This window comes from Haemaphysalis longicornis, unplaced genomic scaffold, assembly GCF_048455015.1.
Source record: "Haemaphysalis longicornis isolate Haplotype H1 unplaced genomic scaffold, Haemaphysalis longicornis Haplotype H1 scaffold_5, whole genome shotgun sequence".
In the NCBI taxonomy this organism is placed as follows: Eukaryota; Metazoa; Arthropoda; class Arachnida; order Ixodida; family Ixodidae; genus Haemaphysalis; species Haemaphysalis longicornis.
The window spans coordinates 117119109-117140011 of record NW_027526385.1 but is presented as its reverse complement, the minus strand read 5'-3'; positions in this window follow the sequence as shown (position 1 = coordinate 117140011).

Here is a 20903-nt window from a genome sequence, read left to right as displayed (position 1 = left end):
CTTCTTACTTCGAAAAGACTTTCTATTCCTTTTGAGCACAAAGCACAATGTCGGACTATGGTATTTCATCTCATCAGCTTCCCTGAATTCGGCTGCATTTCTCAGAACACCTATTTTAACTGGAAAGCTATAAGCCGCATTGGTCACCTAGTGTCGCGTGGAGGCTCCTTTGTGGTGCCTGTCTCAAACTGTCTGTCATTATTTCAAATTTTCGCCTTATGTCATTTCGGATATGGCATCCCTCGCTATTCCAGAAATGCGCCTGACGATCGCCTTGGGAGCGTTGGTTCGTATACTTTTTCAGCTCGCGGGGCTTTCACCCTGCAGATATGGGATACGATGGCAGATATGTCAGTATTTCAACTGGGGTGCATTTGATTGGCTCGCAAAAATTCTTATGAGGGGAGGCTTCTTCTCGCCGAGGTGCAATGCAGTTGCCGTACAGCCGCTACCATAAGATCTTGCGTGGTTTCAGTAGCTTCTGCATTCTGGCAGTGCGCGCTTTAGGTTTTTTTCACGGAAAGAGGAGAGCTCGGGTGCGGGGCCTTCTGCGAGTTGTGGCGGAAACTCCTAATTTAGCTCTGTATTACGGTCGCCTTCAACACTTAATTATATTAAGGTGTTGAATTACCTATACACAGTTGTTTCGGCCCTCTTCCTACGTTTTCTCTGCTAACCTTAGATTAAGAAGACAGCTCAGCCTCAACCGCTTTCTTTTTAATGAGTTTCTTCAACCCACAAGTACTGTAAGTTGACACAGCTGGCCTGCAATCCCATTACACTGAGTAAATAAAGCACGATGACTTCTGAGTGCGGCAATTCTATTCTACCGCCATGAACGTTTGAAACCTCTCGGGCCTTATATACACCTCTCGCAAAATGCTATCCGGCATCATTTGTTTTTCTCTAAACATTTCCTATGACCATTATCAACGTCTGGGAAGCACACGCATTTTCTTTCTCTTCGTCGGTTTCATTGCCGTTTTTGTATGAGTTCACATGGCTCGAAGGCCCGCTTGGATTCTGCAAGTTTCTTCTTCCTTCGAGCGGAGACTTTTGGCAGCTGTTTTCTATGATCTTTCGATATTTCAAGGAGATATAGCTCAACTTTGAGCGTCTGAGACGCAAGGCATCCTAATGCGCGAGTCATTTGAATACGAACATTACTATTTATGTGCCATTAAAACAAGGGCGCAACCAGAGCCGCAAAATGTTCAAAACATGATTTATACGTCAGTCTATACGTCTTCTAAGTTGAATAGATTACTCCAGTGTCAGCACAATTAGTAATAGTACCTGAATTCACTAATACCCATAATAGCGTATCTTTTGTTTATTTATTAAGAACACGCATACTTTCAAACATGAAAATTCATCTCCGGCCTATACGCGTCAGCACTCGGGTATTCATTTTGGGTAGATTATTCATAAATAGGTACCATTTCCAAGATGTGTGGGTTCAAAATGAAAGGTTGGCACCTATGTATGTGTGTTTTTAGGGATGACTTCTGTCAGCGCTATAAAAATGTAATATTTTTTTCTGAGAGGCGGTGTTAATGTGGGCTTATTTACACATATTTATGACCGAAAACATTCCAAAGGCAAAACAAAGAAAGGCGAGCAGAGACTAAGCGTCCCCGCTTTTTTTGTCCCACATTAGGGCTGTTTTCTATCACAAATATTTTTATTATTCTTTTAAGATGAAATACGTGTTTTCGCTATGGATTGTTCTGACAAGCGTCATTGATTCTCGACCTCCACAGAGTAGAATTGCTGAGAATTTTCTTGAAATATCTTTACTTAGACAAAAAAATGTCACAGTCTTCGTCGGGGAATTCCACCTCTCTTTGTAATTCGGTGCAGTCAAGCTTTTATTTTTTCTTTTGGCGCTCATCTTGGAATATTTCCAACCTGTCGTCTTTCTGCAATCCTAGCTTCCGTTCTAACGTTAGAAGATTGTCCACACCTACTGTGTAAGCCCGACACAAGACGTTACATGGTAGGGTGAATTATGTCAGCAGATTTGTCTGAGACGAATTTTCAAACATTTGCCACCGGACTCAAGGTCATAAGAAGGTTATCGATGATGTTTGCCGGTACTCTGGCATCTGCAGGAAAAAGGAATTAATAAATCGTTCATTTCCAGCAAACATGAAAAAATGGCAGGAATTTGCCAACACGTGAGGACATTGTATCCAGGTGGCCATGACGTAGAGAAGCGTATTTGCCCAATTTACAAGCAAAACGCCTAGCCACCGCTTGCAAGCGCGAAGAATTTCGCAACTACCGCGCCTCTTCCTACTCTTTTACTGTGACCCGTCGCACAAACTCGTTTTCTTCAAACTACGGTATCTTCTACCATAACCACATAGTTTGCTGCTCCTACTTTTAGGTGCACCGTAGCATTACCTAATGCTTTGGTGAGAATGCCAGTGGGTGACCCCCCGGGAAAATATCAACAAAGCCAGAAAAAACGAACACCAACACAATTTAAAAAATATCTAAGATTTACTAAAATTGAAGAATCTTACAAACAATCGAAAAAGGTTTCGCTTAGCACGACAGTCTCTAAATCAAGAAATATCCAAGCAAAATACAAGAGCACACTGCTAGAGGTTTCTCTGGAACATAATCATGAACACGATTCTGATGTGCACGCTTCCGCTGCCACCAATTTGTTAAATAGCGTGATGGCATATGTGGAACACGTGCCAGAATTAATATGCAGTTCATTTAGCGCCGGTCTCTTCTGAGGCCAAAAGAGGAGGAGGGTAAACTTTATTAAGAGCATCGTAATGTGGAGAGAGAGAGAGAGAAAGGACTTTTATTGGTTATCCTGCACTATCGGTGAGGGGGATCACCACACAGGGTTCCGCCCTCACCGTCGGCTGTTGGTGTTAAAGCCGATCCGGAGACGGGGCCGCGTCCGGCCGGAGGCGTCGGCGCTGGGGGGTCCGACCATTGACGTGATCGGGAAGCCGCCCGCGCTTCTGCCTGGCCAGAGCTGTCTCCAGCTGCTGGATCACCATGAGTTGGAGCTCCCTAGTCGGGGAGTTCATATTTTGCACGACATGTTGTGGTAGTTCCGGTGGGTAACCCCTCACTCTGTGTTCGTCACACCCCCACATTATGTGAGGCAGGTCCGCGCGCACCACACTACACACACAGCACACGTCACTCTGGTAGAGGTCCGGACAGATGTGTCGCGCCAGAGCTGGCGTGAGCGCTGTACCAGTCTGCAGCTGCCGAAGAAACACTCCCTCACTTCTACTCAGAAGCGAATGAGGCTTCGGTGCTTGTCGGCGTTGTTCGCAATACCAGGCAAGGACTTCACCGAAGCTCAATGCCGGGTGCGGTTCGTTTTCCTCGTCGTTGCCTTCCGATCGCAAGAGAGGGGGCGAGGTGACTGCGCGGTGTGCGAGCTCGCGCGCAGTTCTGTCCGCTTCCTCGTTGCGGTTTGGCGTCCTTCCCAGATTGGTTTCCATGTGCGCCGGGAACCACCGAATGTGGGCCCGCGCCATTCTATTTGTGGGCAGTAGTCCATGGGCGGGTCGCCCAATTATCCCTCTGCTGTAGCCGACAATGGCGGAGCGTGAGTCACTCAATACTGTGATGGCCTTGTCCAACTCACAAGTTAGCGCCAGCGCGATAGCCGCCTCTTCTGCCTGCGTTGCCGTATGAGCGGATACGCTACCGGCTGTGACGCATTTGCCATCGCAGGCCCGTATCACAGAGAGTGCGAAGGTGTGGGGCTTGTTCTTGTACATGGCCGCGTCAACGTAGTATGCCTGGGCGTCATCCTCATACGTTCGGGCCAGTGCTTTGGCCCTTGCTTCCCGTCGCCCCCTGTCATGCTCCGGGTGCATGTTGCGAGGGAGCGGCGGTATGGTCAAGTGCCGGGTCAAGTGGCCAATGTGGAGAGGGGTCCTCAGTCCTCGACTCTCTTGGAGACCCATGCCACCACGGACCTTTCCACCAGCCTACTGTGTGAATCTAGACCGGAGCCGCACAGCTCCGTCTCCCACTGCTCACGGGAAGGGTGCGCGATTCTTTGAATTTTGGGGTTTGTCGCTTACTCCTATACCATGTGGTACAGGGTGCCCGGGGCAGCGCAAAACTTGCACAGCGGGAAGTACTGTGTTGGATGAAGCAAATGGAGTTTGGTTGGATGACGAAAGGTTTTCTTTTTTTTTGGAGGAGCCGGAGGCAGTGCTACTGTCCTTTGGTCAAAGGCTGATGAGTGGGAGGACAGATCATTCTTTGATTCGTACTCCGTTCTCGTGATATGTAACCAAAGACACGCAGTTTCTAACCGACACCCTCGTGTCGCCTGGTGGGATAGATCTCGGGCGATGTCGTGGGCGCTCGTGTTGCCCTGGAGGGTTGAGTGGGCTGGTGTCGAAACAATGTTCACTTTTTTTTTCGGGTGGCTTTTTTAGCAGGATGTCCACAGCCTTCTTGGAAATTCTACCGCGAATAAAGTTTCGGCAAGGCGGTTGCGAGTCCGTATTAACGGTATCTGCATTTGTCTGGGAGATCGCCAGAGCAATACCCGCTTCCTCCGCCTGCGTAGTGGTCGTTAAGAGCAAGGTGATGCTAGTGAGGTGTTTCACCGTTGAAGTAACCACGGTGGTCATGGCTCCCCTTCTGACATAGTCGGCGGCGTCAATGTAAACCGTGCAGTCTCTTTCCCCGTGTCGTTTGTCGAGAGTGCGTGCTCTTGATTCTCTTCTCCTGCGTGGTGAGTAGGGTTCATCTTACGGGGTATAAAGGCAACTTCAATGTTTATTCGTATTTTTGGAGGTACGGTGGGTAATTGCTGGAAGTGTTTTTCAGGGGATGCCATTCCCAGTCTCGTGAGGAGACTCCTGCCGCAGGGTGTCGTGCTTAGTCGCTGACGCTGGCTGGCGAGGTGGGCCTCGACTAGTTCGGCGGCCGTGTTATGTAGGCCAAATTTCAGAAGGCGGTCGGTCGAGATGTAAATACGCAGCCTCAAAGCATGCTTGTAGGCTTTCCGGATCACGGTGTCAATGCTGGCCGAGTCGCCGTTGCTTAATATAGCATAGAGAATGACGTAGGTAAGGCGTGAGATGACGAAAGCCTGTACCAGACGAAGGATGTTCGCTTCCTTCCTCCCCCTAGCGTTGGCGGTTATTCTTCGGAACATGTGGGTAGTTTTTTCCCGTTGTGTGATTGAGCCGGTTCAGAAGATTGGTGTTTGAACAGCCCTTTTGAAAAGTCATACCGAGGACTTTAATGTCAGGTGACCGCTAGATAGTATGGCCGTCGAGGGTGATCTGGATGTCCGTATCCTGGACATTTTTACTGCAAAGCAGTATATGTCTAACCCCTCCCCGGTTTTCTTTCCGGTGTAGCCGATTTACACGGCGCCGCTGCGGTGCTCCTCCTTTCCACCGCAAACACCGCTTTCACAGCTGTTATTCCCCTCGCCATCATTGATGCCCCTTATAGAGACAGGCTGCGGAATCGGCTAATACCGACAGTAGCGTCCTTAACAGGCGTTACCAGAGCAGTTCGCCCGCTTTGAACGCCGATGTGAGCCTAAAATTCTTTTTCAGCATAAAAGGCTTCCGGAGCAACATTTTCGCCCGTGTATTTCCCTGACCCTAAGCAGGCGCCCATCACCGGTTGCCGCTTTATGCTCGCACTCATTCGGGTTGGAAGAAGGGGGCTTTTATCCACGGCTATTCTTCCTGCCGCTACTGAAGATATGTGAGTTTTGCTGACGGGAAATATAAACGTGGCAGTCTCGCGGCTCAGTCCAAACGTCCTCTGTCGTCAATGGTCGAGAAGCTTGAGTTTGGGGTGATGTGTTGCACATGCCTACGACGCGGGACGGACACGAGCAGTCACATGTTTCTCCACTAGAATCAAGCTCGAGTACTTCCAGGTTCCAACTCGCTATGAAGAGACGCATGCCATTCGCCTGGAGGAAGAACAGCGGTAACCGACGAAGCGTCCATCGGAACATGAGTGCGAAAGGGTGCGAAAACAACAGAAAGCCGCCACCGCCGCCGTTTCCAGCACACGTTTCATTTCGCTGAGTAGCTTGCAATGTCTCCCGAATAAATAGCGACGCCTACGTGAGCCAATATTACTTGTAAGCATCGTTGCATGTTCCCGTAGCCTTATATGACGAAGGCCAAAGCCAGTGGCATCTACTGTTGGGGTTCAAATTAAAATCTAGGGGTATAGGCCTGTTTTTTTATTGGCCGACTGTGTTTAATTGGCCGATGGAACGACGCCGCGGCGGACAATACGGGGAAAGGCGTGTAGGTAAGATTCGTAGGTGTGGGAGAGACATCTCGCTGTTCAACATCTCCGATGAACGGGAGCATCGAAGTTCAGTCACTACGTCCACTTCGGTTCGGCCTTCATTACCGCATAAAACAATACTTGTTAGCTTGAAGCGGTGCAAGGATGTTTTGCGCCCCACTTCTGCAGTGAATAAACTCTGCATCTGCAGTTAAAACTGCATCTGCATCTGCAGTTAACATCTGCAGTTAAAATCTTCCAATGATATTGCAAGACAAATTCCCCTCATAGGAAACGTCAAGAGAAATGGTAACGAGCATAAAGAAATCAGACCCCTCTGGGATTCCTTTTTTGTCCTGAATAAGTTCACGCAAACACTTTCAGAGTAGTGAAAACCTGTTCTATGGTACGGCAGACTTTAATACCCTCTATCTCACAATCTCCGAAAATACTTCAGTGTTCCTTCAAGGGTTCCTTGAAGAGAAGTCTTCAAACTTCTGTTTGTATTTCCATTGCATAGACTCATCATCCATCGGATTGATAAGGCAGCTTTTAATTTATAAAACCCAAAATAAAAAACACCCATGTGGCATTAGCGGCGTGCATAACCACTGCAGTACTGACGAGCACACATCTTGAGATGGGATTGGATGGTGCCCAAGATTTGAACTTAATCTCCAGTTGATTGTTTTTCAATGTTATGTTTTCAAAAATATTCTTTAGTACTACTAGGCACCACGCACATCTCCTGGGACATAGTGGCAGGGGAGGTGTTCAAACCAGTTTCGGTTTTGGTTCCCTACAACAACATGCTTGTCGTGCAAACTTAGAATCGTAACGTTCCCTAGCTGAGGCGTACGCAGTGCTTGCACGCCCTCCGTGCCATCGGAGACGCTCAACTGTGAGGCGCTTCTCCCTAAACATCAGAGCTTGCCTTGCTCATCTCTGGGTCGTAATAGGAACGTTCTTCCAATGACGAACGTCGGTGGATTCGGCTCGGTGCCTGCAAGCTGTCAGTGATATGTGAACAGCAAGCCAACAGGAACTCGCCAGCGCGTAGTTGTCTGTCTTTACGCAGTCCCCAACCGAGCCCATAAATCAATGATGATTACAACGCAAAATGGTGAATGTAGTAGGGAAAACCCAACATATAAATAAAGAGTTAAATGCCAAAAAACATCAACTTCACATTAAAACCTGCTGTTACGATGCACTGAATCTAGTGCTTCAGGCCACTTGTTCATGCCATATTTTTTTTACTGCATAAAAAACGTGCACTTATTATGCACTACCAAGTTGGCAGATATCCAAAAAGAATACCACACCAGTTAGGACAAGGCGCCTGTCAGAACTGTAGCAAGCACACATGCGTGTCCAACAGGTGCAGGTACTGTGTGCGTCACTCTCGGCCACATAAATGTTCTGCACCAACGCAGCCTGCTCCCCAAAAATTTGGCCCAAAACTACGCTGTGAAGTTGGCTGGAAAGCAAAGCTTTAAACGAGACCTACAACAATTGCCCATGCAACGTCACTTGAATTCACGCACGTGGCTCTACAAAGAGTGAAACCAGAGATACTGCCAGCCGTTACTTGGTATTCGCGGGGGATATTAACGGGGGGAGACCGAGAAACCTAGGCATCCTGATGTGCTCACTTTGAGCTACACTACCGCGCAACACAAGCGCAGACACCGAAACAATTCGGCATGTGAGCTTAGTGATTCCCATTTCGAGTTGAACTACTTAGAATAATAGGTTTGAGAATGGCGAGAAAGCTGAGGGAACTTTTATAAACGCTATTTGTCACAACCACTAGCTGCTTTTGCATTTTATAATACCTCTTAAAACACAACCAAATTGGTATTCACCAATTTAGAAAACGGAGGCCCATTCAGGGCAACCAGTGCGCCAAACGTAGAGTGTCTTTAGTGTCCAGATGTCTGTAAGTGGTTTGTACATTTTGTTTTCCTGCCCTGCAAACCAGTTCTTAACGTATGTTTGCCGTACGGTCCCTTAATTTCGTTGCGTGGGGGTTACCCTGGAGGTGCTGTCGAACAAGTTAATCGAGCCGTGCGAAGGAAACCCGCAATGGACGCGTAGCTCCTCCAAAACAGGCCCAAAACAACAGCCGCTAAAGCAGACGACAAAGTCGTACAGCCGACACCGCCGCCAGCGAGCAGGCACTTCCACGCGGAAACACTGGGTAAATTCGCTGCGCCATCAACAGCGTACTCCGACAAAACCCTCCTCCCTCACAACCCCGCGCTACCTACGCCGCGTTGAGAGTTTGTTGCCCCGCAAGCCACGAAAAAAACCGTTCGCTGGTAGAGCTAAAAAGCTGTGCTTTAAAGGAGCCATGAAGAGAAAATGCAAGTTGGTTTTATTCGAAAGATTTCGTGTTTTATAGTGCCCCAGCGCTTGTCCGGATACAAGCGGTGTTTTATTCACGGAGAAATTAAACAATTTAGGTTAAAATTTTGATTTTCCCACTCAGTCGTGCGTTTTCGTGGTCCAAATGACATCACAGGAACCGACCGCTCTGCAGCCTAGAGTACCTTCATTTACGCATCCGCCGTACAGGGTAGAGACACGTATACGCTGGCACCGCCATTTTCGGTTGCTCGCTCGCCGCCGAGGCAATTCATTGTGTCAAAACCGCGCTAAAATGATCGCCGCAACGCGGTTTACTGAAGTAGTTTGAATCATATTGTCTGTTTCGCGTTTAGGTCTCGTGGGAAACGAAAAGAATAACGCGTTGAGCCCGTTGGCCCAATTGTGGTGGCACGGGACCGTTCAAAGATTGTCTCCACCCTGTACAGCGGTGTTGGTTTGTTCCCGCGTTTCTTTACGTTCCGTAACCTAGATGGCGCCACCATACCGTGGCAAGCGTTTGGTTTGTTTTTGCTCGCATTTAAACCTGGCTTGTTTTTGTTCTGGGAGAAAATATTCGTTCCCTGAAACAGTGCTCGCTCGACAAATGGGGTCACGTAAGACACCGTTGCTTGCGTCAATCGGCCAGTGTCGTCTGAGACAACCCCAAGCCCCGTAGTGCTGTGCAGCTAAACCAAGCATGCTGTGCGCAGTACGAACAGCAGAACGCATCAGTACTTCTATGTTTACATGTGCTTTCGTAACTTCCACTGTTTGTCCCATCATTCTTATTGCTTTGTAAAGATTGTGCCCCAACTTTAAGCGCAAATCGCTCGTTCGTCTAGTTTGTAAGCTCTACCTAATTTGCGTCTGCTTCTGCCAGCCTCCGCCAATCGCAGAGCTTAGCTCATGTGACATCATAGGTTCTTTTGCGGGAAATGAGCTGGTGGGTCGCATGACCATTCCTGTTTTTCCTAATTATGTAGCTTATTTGAGCGAAGTTTAGGTTAAAAGTGGTGTCAGTATGATTCTAACGAGACAATCTTTTGAATGAACCAAACTTGTGTTTTCTCTTAATGGCTCCTTTAAACAATCCGTTCTCAGTCACACTCGAATGCTTGAAGAATTTGGCTGCTTTTCGCCACCCTCGGTCAATCCCATGGCCAACACAAATAACGCAGGTATTGCAGTCCGCTAAACCATCGACTACGTGCTCCGACGTCCTACAGACCGCGTTAAACGTAGCGCCGCCATCCTACCACAAATGTGCGCCTTCACGTTTTACAAGAAGTGGACAAAAATAATCGCGAAGCTCCGTCTTGGAGCTGCGATAAAGAACGCGATAGGCTCTCCCCCAGCCACCATCGGGACACCATAATGATCGGTGCCTGGGAAATTGACGTCGGAGAGCAAACTTCTTGTAGAAGGGTGGCATACTTCGACTGCGCTGTCGCCTCTCGGGTCAATATCCGACCCCTATTTAACTGACTCAGTTTCTTTAAATAGTTCAACAGTCACTGATGAACCAAACTCAGACTTCAAGGATTTATGCATTAACTCTAGTGATACTGGTAGAGCGCGCAGTCTTGCGCGGGATCAAAAGGCGGCATTGTAAAATGGGGTAATTTCTGATACATATAAATAGTTAGGCTCCCTGGTAGAAAGTACGTAGTTATCTAAATGGTATAAAGGAAACTTGCGCACTCCCACAAAAACCACCCACCTAAATTATATATAGAAATAGCAAAGTCCACAAATGAACAAGTTAATATTCGCAAATTTCACTTACGCTTGCCGATGTGCTGCGCGTGTCCATGCGGCGGGAACAAACTTGAGTTCGTTCGAAAGAAGATATTATTTGAGATAGGCGGTTGGAGTGTGCTTGCTAAGAGGAAATTAAGAAATCTCGCAAATCCGCGCATGGGCGGACACACGCATAAAGAACTGAGCCCTTTCGCAATAATGGTTGTTGTGGACATTCTTCAGTCGACCCAAGTGATAGCATATATCTCGTAAACTAGTCATTTCATCTTCATGAAACTGTTTTTCGAAAATAGCGTTCCTGGCAATGTGAATAGGCAAACGCCGGGAGTACATTTCAATTTAAACTGTCGTGTATGTAGCGAAATTGTATATTCTCACCTGAAACGCAGACGTTCTCGTTACTATTTTTCTGAATTAGGTAGTGTAGGTAATTGTAGAGTGCTTCGGATGTTCGTATAATAAGGAAGAGTCTGAATATCTACCGAGATGAAAGGTGCAATGAGACGGAAGATCCAATCGAGCCTGAATATTCACCGCTTCGAAAGATCAACCGAGAAAGAGTCCAATCGAGCCTGAATGTCGACCGAGACGAAAGATCCACCGAAACGGAAGGTGCAATAGAGCCTAAATGCCCAACGAGATGAAAAATCCACCGTGACGAAAGATCTACTTTTGGACCTTTCGCGCCTCCTTGGATATTTCGTCTTGTTCTACCTTTAGGCGCTTAAACGTACGCGGTGGGAGGGGAGACAGGAGGGGGCAGTTTGCGGTGCCCACCCAAGGCCCTCGACAGCGCGACTCTTGGCGAAAACGTGAGGGGGGCGTGCGCATGATTATATTGTGCGTTAGCTTAAGACGCAGTTCACTGTCCCTTCCTGAGACGCACTTCGCGCCGCCGACGCAGAGGCTAATCATCACTGCCGTCGAGAGAACCCACGAGTGAGTGCTTCCTCCGCGCACTGCTGCTGCTCTCAAATATCGCATTAGGAAGTATCGTGAAACCCAGCCAATTTTTAGCCCTCTTTATCACCTGTATCTAACCAATTCGGAGATAATTAGGTGTTATTTACGAGATTTAACATTCGAATGATGTCATGCACGGAGAGCACATGTACAGGTGATTTTGAACTCGCGCTCGAGCATAAAAATTACCTTTGAAAGCTCTGAATGCTGCCTATCGCACTTGTTTCGGAAACCAGCTTTTCTACCCAGCTGCCTTCTAATGGATGAACAAGTCCCCGTTAGCGTGTCCCGCTAACCATTATGAAATGCTTGTAACTCTTTCGGCGACACTTGGAAATACTGCAGTTTTTTTTAGTGAGTCATTTCGTTAGTGAGATTTTGCTGCGTTTAGCAGCACCTATTCAACTTAGACAGCCAATCGTATGAAAGCACCCCCACACCGGCATTCAAATTAAAGAAATTGTTAACCTCCTAAAATAAAGGTGTTGTTTTTGAGCTTCCAGAAAAATAAGTTGTTTTTTCGCATATTTTTTTACATTGCAGCCATGATCCGTAATCCTGCCTTCGCTTCTACTCGCACAGGTATTTGCTCATTTTCTGCTTTCGCTCGTTCTGCAACCTAGTACCAATGTTAACGAAGGCCAGTCGTAAACCTCCGTAGCTCTATCCCGACATCATTATTTTTATACGAAAAAAAAAAGCCTGAGTTTGTGATGAAAGTCCGCATAGGTGAATGTTTTGGCTTCAAAACGAGTTGACGTTACCACTTGAGAAGTTACCTTGACATGTTCGCTGCAAATTCCGCAGGGTAACACATAATTTTGCCGTATTAGCACATCACTTCATCAGGAAGGGTTTGGTGAATACCAAGCGATAAGAAAGCTTGCGTCAATAACAATGATCTCGCGTTTTCGAAATACAAACTTTTTCAGCGCTTTTTACCTGTGACGTTCCTTTTTCTAGTACCAACCAGGTCCTGTTCCCTCGACGGATAATAGAACGGTTTGCCAGTGTCCTCTTTTGTTCCAGCTTCCTTATTCCTTGTGGTTTCTTACAATTGATGCTTGCGCGCAGCCATGTCATATAAAAAGACGCACTTTTAAAGACATCCCTCTACAATTGAGAGAAAGCGGTGGCCGCCCTTTTTTATTCTGTTCCTTGAGAAATATTTGTCTGATAGTTCCCCAATAAGTAAGTGTTGGTTCGCTTCTCGAGCACTACTATCTTGTAAAGCTCGTTCGGGGAACCTTCGTGATACCTCTCCGCGTCTTCCCAGAGAGACGGCCACAAGAGGATGTTCGGTGCAACATTTACCAATTTATCGGTCCCTCCTTGGAATAGAACTGGCGATATGTATTCACGACTGCTGTCAGAAAGGCGTAACCTGTTTAGCGAGGACTGTTAACCTGAGCACTCAAAAACAAGGACGCTCACACTAACGCGTAAGACGTGAAGGTAGCAAAGCTGTATACAACATTTAAGACAATCAAGATGGCTTAAAGGGACGCTGCAGCGATCTGTAAACATTGAGTATTACTAGCGCAAATTGCACTCTGGAGTCTCTAGTCAAGTTTTGAGCACTCTCGCTGCATTTACGCGACTTTATTCAAAAGAAATAATAATTAAAAAATGCAGTCCTCATCTCTGCGTCTTCGCCCATTTTCTCTGCCGTTTCTTATGGCGTCAAACGAAGATGGCTTAGCTTCACTGCGCTAGAACACGACACGCCGAACCTCTGACAGGATCAGCTGGCTCAGTGTTTAGTTCTCCGGCCGCCAACGGGTCGTCGCACTTTGTTCGCTCAGTTCGAGCTAAGCCACGACACGTTTGTGAAAGGAAGAATGTGCGTTTAGTTTGTTACATTGTAGGCTATCAAGCTTCTGTTAGCTTGAACACTATCAAGTCGAAGTTGCTCCATACAAGCGGTGCGCAAGCGCACATGTGACGCTTCGCAAACTGGTACGCTAGTAGGGAAATATTAAGCCAACTGAAGGCAGAGAAAGAGTCAGCGAAGCTATTAATTGTACTAATGAATACATTTAACAGAAACTTTTATTGTACGGCGTAATCCAAGGTTCGCGAAACATTTTTTGCGCTGTGTAATCTATCACGGCGATCAGCGATACTACCGCACATCTGCAAAGGCTAATCTTCCTAAGGAATGGAGCCGCTTGGGCTGAGATGTCCGCGAAAATTTGGGGGACGCTTACGGCACTAGCGCTATTCACTAAATAGTCACCGAAGGTGGTTGAAATGCTGAACCGAAATAAAAATGTAAACTGTCCTTACGTTATATACTTTATATTTTCGCCCAATCAGCTATAGCTCTTGGCCCAGTGGTCTGGAACAAAAGTAATGTTATTTTCCAATTCTCAATTTGGAATCTCCGGTAGCGCATATTATTTTCAGCTGCTTTCTTTGTTTTGTGGCAATGTTTTCTACATTGCGTTCACCAGTTTTGTGCTGTAACGTGATCCGTAGCTCCACGAGCGAGTTTGCAGAACGTGTACAGACTGACACTGACGCGCTGCCGAGTTCTTCCTGGCGTGGTGTTGGAATAACCACCGACTGCTTGTAGCCACAGTACCCAATAAGCCGACCCTTTGCTGGGAGCAAATACGCCACTGACCACACAGGTGCGAGCCAGGCAAGCTACAAAGGAGTGGGGAACGCGCATCGCACTTGAACGTCTCCTGTGGCGCGGAGGGCGTTCACTCGCTGCGTACGCCTCGGTTGGTGATTGTTACGATGCCAAATTGTGCTGATAGGCTTATCTCAGGCATTTTAAGGCCGACAACTTGGCAAAACCACGGTATACCGATTTCTGACATATCGAGAAGGCCCAGCTAAAAATAACGTCGGATACCAAGCATGTTGTTTCAGAGAACGGAAACCGAAACTGTTTTGAATTCTAATCTTGCACATCGTCCAATCGCGTAGCACCTTTACCTGACGTCACTGCTTCAGTTGGTGCGGCCGTCGCAAAGCGCACGAGGTAGTTTTTCTGTTTGCGAAATTTATAAAATAAATACCGGCGTATTGACCGGCTGAACTATGAAGAGTTTTTTTTGTTTGTTTGAGCCATTCTGCTCGTGCAAACAAACCCAAGAGTTTCACAAGCTCACTTCAGTGTCCCTTTGTGGCCACGATTTCAGCCTATTTGCTTCTTGTTCACTGCCGCGAAAAACTTTACTCCATCATGGTTTCTCTAAGTGTGCGCTTTCTTTTTTGTTGGTAATAATCATTGGACATTACCTTGGAGGGGCGTACTCTCTGACGCGTCTTTCTCGTTCCGAGAAAGTTTGTCCGCGATTACTGCGAACACTGGAGTTTTCTTGGCCATTCTTGCCATTGCAATGATGGGCGAATGAATGAAAGAATGAATGAATCTCCCTAAGTGGATATGCTTGGATTGACAAACGCGCGATGGGAACGATGGGCGGTCCGCGCAAGAGTGGCGCACACGAGCCCTCGCTACTTTCTTGTATTTTAGCTGCCGGGCGGTTGCAGCAATTTTTGTCAGTGTCCCTAAATGGGTATGCTTGGCTCGACAAACGTGCGACGGCTACACTGTGCGGTCGCCGTTAGGCACACACACAAGAACGATGCCCATTTTCTTGGTTTCTTTACGTGCCGTGAGAACGCCGCCAGGCAATCTCTCACGCGCTCTCAGCATTTTCTTGGATTAGGCTAATGTATACGCAAAACTATTTTTGGTGGCTTTGACCAGGACGCACGCTTAGACAGAACACTTACTTAACAATACGGGTGGGGATGTCATTCACAGATTTACCTGTCTAATGAATATCCTAGGCTTTCGGAAGCTTGTATCGGGGAGAAAGTCAAAGCGAAGGGTTACGCCACATACTACGCGTAAATACTTTGCAGTTATCTTGAAACAGGCTCCCAAGGACGAATGCATAACGGAATTTTTTTTGTATCATGAAAGCAACACCAGCACGCACTGTTTAGTTGCGGGAGTTTACGAAAATGTAGTCTGGTTCACAGCATTTACATTTTTTGCCGCCTTAGTAGGTAATTTTGAATTACCCTTCCCTTCAGCGTGCGTATGGGTCGGAGTAGCGCATATACCTTGCTGCATCTGTGCGCGAAATGTAGTTGCACTCTGTCCGAGGAAGCACGTGGTGTATTATTGCTGGAGAGAGGCTTTGTAGCATTTTGGTTTTGTATTGTGCACCCAAGGTGCCTAAAATATTAGCCCACAATATTGGCATTCCATGGCAACATCATAGAGGAGAATTTCCCCAAAATAAAAAGTGCTGGTGAATGGAGGTCACTGCGCTTCTTTAACAACCTGCCTAGTCTGTCTTAAATAGGAAAAGTCAGCGGTCATTTATAAGGTTACCAAGACTGACGTACGAAACCTTTTAAGTGCAGAGCACTTTAGTGCTCGCCTTGTCGTCGTAGCTCGCTCGCTGGACCCAATTAGAGCCACACGGCGTTCGGTCGTAGCGGCTGTCGTGCGGCGTAACAAAGAGGCTTCAAGAGAAAAACGGTTTATACAGTAATTTGCGTTCTAAACTAGTGAACCGCTCGCACTTGCCATACATCTCCTTGTTGTTAAGCGCAAAGAAACCTGTAGGTAAATTTGAGGCAAAAAAATTACACCATCTCCCCGAAGGGAACTATGTCGTGATGCAAAGCATGGGGTTCCGTGTTGGTTCCAGACCGGAGCAGAACCGGCGCAGACGGTGTCTCGGAGCAGACTGAACGCCGCGCAGCGCGGGCACCTGCTTTTATACAGCTGTAGGAGATCAGAATGGAGGAGAGACGCGCACGCGCAGTGGGGGTGTGGACGGCGCAACAACAAGGGAAGGACATATCCCCGACCATAAGATGGCTGCTGGAGCGACAGTGTCGCCGGTGTCTTCCTGGCCGGCACAAGACGAGCACGCTTCCTCTTTCACAACGAAATCCATTACCGTGCGGGTGGCGTCGGGAGCGAGGCCGCCCATGCGTGGGCGAGTGACGAAGCAAGTATCCGCTCCGACCAATTGCACCCTGTTCCCCCAGCACGGAATGACCCAGACCCTGCGGACGACAGAGGCGCTGCCAAGCAAGAGAGCAGGGCGAAGCTTCGTGCCGCTACACCCCATGACCCACGACCACTGCCAAAAGAACTTCCCAGAGGGGCTCAAATCCTGCTACACAAGACAAGAGCAGGGGCTGCTCTTACGGAGGACGTGCTCGCAAAGTGGCGGGCATTCGTTCCCCGACGCTCACGACACCTGAGGGAACCCCTAGAGAACCTAGGGAGACTACCATCGTGACCTGCTCCTCGTGTCACGCGCCAACAAGGCCCACAATGCAGCACATGCTCTGGGAGTGTTCGGGGCTCGCGGCGGAGAGAAGAGCCCATCTTCCACCGTACATCAAGACCCTCCAGGAGTGGGCATCGCCTCCTCTGGGCCGGGCTCACCCAAGAGAGACTGTTATGTCCCTGTGGACTTTCGCTGGTACCGCGGGGATACACAAGACAATGTAGACGCTCTCACCTTCTTTACCGCCTTCCCCATCCCTGACTAGACCTTGAGTCTCCTCTTCCGAATAAAGAATTATAATAAAAGGGCTCCTGGAGCGACAGTGCTGCCGGTGTCTTCCTGAGCCGGCACGAGACGAGCCGAGCGGCGAAGAGGAGAGCGGCGTTATCACAGCTGCCGTGGAGAGCGGGACGCGAAGGAGAGGTGTGGACTCCGGACGCCGACGGACGACGTAGGGTCGACTAAAAGATGCTTTGCATCTAATATACGTAATTAACCGACAGCACCCGCGTTCATTCAGTTAGGAACGCTCGTTGGGTTGGATTGTACTATTAAACGAAAAAAAGTGGCGGTGCAACGCCGGCACGTGTGGGAGCAAAAGAAAGCAGAACAAGAACAGAACTCCCGCGGGCACTGATTCATGCAGGGGGCACGCGAGCAGGGCGGAAATGGGAAATTTGAAGTGCATTGGGTGGTAGCAGTGAGCGGATACACGCGCTACAGCCCATTATGGCGAATCACTGCTCTGCACTTCCGGCAGCTTTCAGGTTGAGTGGGAAGGATCTAATTTTTTTTCCTCGGCGACCTTGGGTGGAATCCCACTTCGTACGCTTATCCTCCTCACCCATTTACACTGAACAGTCGTTTAGATAAACGGCAATAAAGGGCCTTAGAGTACTCAAAACACAAAAATAAAAAAAAAGCAAATGGTGCACCATGACGTCAATGAAACGCCGTCTACGTGTTAGCGACAAATAGAGGTGGGGCAAAAACTCGTATCGGCCGGTGTTGATCGCTTGAGGCACCAAACGAAAATAAACCTTGTTACTCAGCGTAAACATACGCCCTTATGTTGTTTTGCCAGCACGCCGACCGGCCGTCGGGTATGATGAGAGTGGTTAGACTTGCGTGTGTAAATGAACAATAACCACGAGAACCTACTTGGGTTATATGATGCGTCGATTTAGTACTCGTAGTCGTCCAGACGCCACAAATGCAGAACAGCTGCACTGCCTGCCCACATGTTCACCGACTCCCATGCAAAAAATCATGACTCAAGAAATTGGCTGCGAATTTGTTCATCGAAATGTAATCGAAAAACGATAGTCTTCTGTAGCCCTGGCCACATAACGGTCCTCGTGAAGAGCGTCTCGTAATGCGTCTCGTGAAGAGCGCGCGGAGCCATCCAGGAGTCATAGAAACGAAAAACGGGTGCCCGTGACTGTGCGGAACGTAAACAGCACCCGACGTCGGCCATCTCGACCTTCGGGAACATCTCTCGATAGCAATTCTTCTTGCCAGCTCACGTGCGTTCTCGCCTTAGTGGGGAGTACTGACGCCGAGTTCACGCTGCAGTCGCAGGGTTCGCGAAGCCGGTTACCATGGGTGCTAGCGCGTGCTAATGCGCTCCACTTTGGGAGAGGTGTGAACGGCTGCGGAAGAAACAGTCCAGAAATTCCAATCATGCAGAACTTTCTGTGGCAAGTTCTAAATTCCATGTGAGGTGCACAGCTGGGGCTCCGACGAAGAGATAGGGAATGCCAGCGCTGCTGTTTCTCGAACCTTGCGTTAATACTGCAAGCTGCGCCAGTTTTTTGTGTTTGCGGTTCAAATATCGGTTCTAACACGCCTTTTTTGTTTGCGATCACCAAAATTACACCAAACGTCTATTCTTCATAATTGTGACAGTGCATTATCACTTTCGCATTTATGTTTGAGATAAAATATCCTTAATGTTTTATATTTGCCGAACAAAGTTCACAACTATGAAGTGCCGTAGCCGACCTAGGGAATAATTTGCCCATACGATGCGATCAATAAAGAAATATTTACCTTTTGGCCGAGGGAGTCAATCGTGGGTCTGAGAATTGTCCCTTTGTACAGAGTGCATATTACGTAACTAAATCTACTTTCCAGCGAACTCAGCAGTTTCAAACTAAAGCGTGACCTCATATAAAGTTGCAAGAATAAATTATCTTTAAGACAGACATCCAAAAAACAGACAGACGGACAGACAGACAGACAGACACAGACAAACCTAGATTTTTGCGCTTTAGTAGCCGAAGAAAGACTATCGTCTTCAAAACCAGCTGCAAACAGACGCTGGGACTACTCATACGCACGCTGCGAACATTGCGCAAGCGTCGCCCTTGCCACCACCACCGGACCACAGAACAAGAGCAAAAACTATTAGCAGTGGCTTAGCTCGGCTATGCCACGATGTATGTAGCGTGAGCTAACGTTCCGCTGGTTATTCTTAGCTTTCCTGGTTGTCTAGTATTAGCTTGATTATCATGCTTACTACTGCTTCAATAACACACACACAGTATACGTATTACGTCACACCTGTGCAATGGAACCTCGGTTTAACGAAGTCGCCGGAACCCGCAAACTATTTCGCTAAATTGGGAACTTCGTAAAATAGAGGGATCGAAAAATTTTCTTGGAGAGAAATACAAATTTATTGCGTAGTGGACAAGCTCGTGATTTTCGTCTGCGTGCGCTTGGTGTACTGCGGGAACGCACACTTATCGTAGCTGGCCAGTGAAGTCAAAGACTCCTCCGCACTCTCGTGTTCCCTAGCAAACCACCTCAGGAGGTCGACGGCGTCCATCACCTGGCTTGGTGTGGGCGCAGGAGCTTCAACAGTATCCGAATCGTTCGCATCTCCAGACTTCATGTTTGCGCAGGAAAGAAGCTGCACTATCTTTTCCTCGCCAAGAACTTCAGTGGTGTCAGTGTGCGCGTCAACCTTGGCATTCACGAAGTCGTGCAAGTTCATATCTGCCCCTCGTCACGACGACAAACCTCTGCCCAACAACTTGCCGATGCCTCTTCCTGCTCTTGTTGCGGGTTTGTGTAGCCTCATACAGCCTTGGAAATGGAAATGTCGAAGCTGTTTTGGCAGTGTGGAGGCAGTGTGCTACCGCTCCTACGCTAGAAGCACATTGCTAGACATTCTAGACGCTATAAATTTGAAAGAACCTCTGTTTCTATGCGCCTTTTTTTCCGGAATGCTTCCTTAAATAGGGTTTGCCGGCGAAGTTTGTTTCGTTATTTCGAGTTTGTAAAAGCATTAACCCTACAGAAAACTGTGGGGTGAACCCTAATTAATTCGTTCAACCGGAAAATTTGTGAAATCGAGTTTTATAAAATCGTGTTTCAACTGTATATTTATCAAGCGGCTCCGGCACAGCGTCCCCAATCACCCCATAGCTAAGTTGGTTGCACAGGTGCACGCCGGTGTTGCTGCGACGCACGAGCCATCGGTTCCACACCAGCCACCCCTCACATGATCATCAAGTGGACCGGGCCCCAGCGTGCGGAACGGAGGACGGCGAAGACTCTCGGTGCCTGGGGTGTGTGAGAGACCCCAGGCAGCGAGCAACGTTCTGTGCACCATGTGACGTCACTGCACCTCGGGAATGCGCAGCACGGCTCTCCAGGGCCCACGCAAAACTGCTCAACATCGGCCAGTGTAGCTCACGGTACAAAACACAAAGACCAAAACCGTGGATCGCGCCAGAAGTCAAAGAGGAAGTTTCCTCCCCCAGAAAGGGACAAAAGGGTGGCGCTACTCGTCGTTATGGTTATTTCCGTTAAGGACGGAGGCAAGACATTTTTGTATGCGTGTGTGGGGGGGAGGAAGAAGGGGACGTGGAGCGGTTATCGCTCGCAGTGGAGGGCCGCAGTGCGCTCACTGACTGCAGGTGTTTGGCTGCAGCTACAGCTCTGTCCAACTCCTGTGTCGCGATTTGTGCGCTCAATGATACATTTTGCAGACGCGTTTTTTGGAGGCGTCACAGCTTGCACCGACGTCACGGCGGGGTGCTGTGTTGGCGCCCAGGTTGCACACTGGTAATCTGCAGCTCGTACCTCGAACAGAATGGATGAAGCTGAGAGCGATCAATGGAAAAGTTGGGTGGCGTCGTAATGTGCAAGCCACATATTTTACCAGGCGTTCCAAGACAAGAGCTTAAAAAAAATTGGCCGCGTATCTGCTCCTTTTGTTCCAAATGTCGACACAAG